This window comes from Brassica oleracea, chromosome C6, assembly GCF_000695525.1.
Source record: "Brassica oleracea var. oleracea cultivar TO1000 chromosome C6, BOL, whole genome shotgun sequence".
In the NCBI taxonomy this organism is placed as follows: domain Eukaryota; kingdom Viridiplantae; phylum Streptophyta; class Magnoliopsida; order Brassicales; family Brassicaceae; genus Brassica; species Brassica oleracea.
Window position 1 is genome coordinate 6,922,254 of NC_027753.1, and position 1,417 is coordinate 6,923,670.

Consider the following 1,417-nt stretch of genomic DNA (forward strand, 5'->3'; position numbering starts at 1 on the left):
GAAGAAGTAATCCTTGAAGCATCTCTCGCGACGTCTCGCGATGCCAATGGCTGCTTCTTCCTAACGGCTGATTTATTTTCGAAATTCGAAAATGTTTTCGCGGATAAAAGATAATTTGCTTGGTTAAGATATGTCGGAAACATCGAAGGCGTGGTCGGATGTTTTCGAGTTTGAGAGTATACGAGAATACGTATCCACTCCCCCCCTTTTGATGAGGGGGGACAGCTGAATTTGCCTTTCGACAAACTGCCTACGTACTCCTTATGGAGATCAAGCCGTCTCGTAATTCGGTGATTGCGAGTTGGTCAGTGATAGTATTTTTTGAGATGCATCGCGTTCCAGGTCCTCGGAATTCTTACGCCTTGCATATTGGCTATTTCGTAGGAGCCGGGTCGGACGATTTTTTTGATTTTATAGGGTCCTTCCCAGTTTGCTCCGAGTTTTCCCGCGTTTTGTTCAGCGGTGTTTTGGAAGACTTTGCGAAGTACTAGATCTCCTTGATTAAATCTGCGATTCCGTACTTTGGAATTATAGTACTTCCGGCTGTCAAGGGTTCTCACTCCGTGAAAGTGTTGAAACTTGAGATCGTGATAGGGGAGCTCGAGAGGGATCTCAGGAAGACGTCGAGTTCATTGCTCAAGGAGAAGAAAGCCAACAAGGCCAAATCTTCAGAGGTTCGTCGTCTTCAGCGTCAGATTTAGAGCGATGCAGGATTAGTGAGCCGCGGGATCCGAGAGGCCAAGGACGCTCTTAGTTCTGAGTTCCAAGCTCGCTTGGCGAAGATCTCCGCCTTTCTGGGCTCTCTCGAGTTCATTCGGAACAAGGATTTAGCCTTGGCGACGATCGAGGGCGGGATGGCCGTGGTTCAGTCGTTCCAAAGCGAGACTCCTCCGACCTTAGAGGCCGAAGAGGCCCGAATGTCCGACTGCAAGGGAGATTTGGCAGTTGTGGATGGAGATTTCGATCTCATCCTAGCTGACCTGAAATCCGTGTGCCTCCTTCCGACGTGTTCACAAGGCCCTGAGGGGAAGGATCCAGTACTCGGGGGTGAAGCGGCTCCAGGTTTAGGTGAAGCAACGGGTGAAGAGGGGACGTGAGTTCTGAGGATGACTTTGGTTAGATCTCTTGCAAAAGATTTTTTTTTTTTTTTTATGTTTGATGTTTCGGGTTTGATGTTTCGGCCTTAAATGGCCTTATTTCGTGTTTCGGGACTGGCCGTGTGTGGCTTTGAATCCCCGCCGCTCTGCGGCTTTTATGACAAGATGGTTGAGTTGCATTTTTCATAAGCTTACGTATGGAGTGGAAGAAGGGTGATGAGTTGTCGTCTCATATCCTTTTTTGATGTGAGATGTTTTGTTCGAGATCTGTTTCGAGAGTTTTTCCGCGTGGTATCGACTTCGCGGGATATCTGAAGATG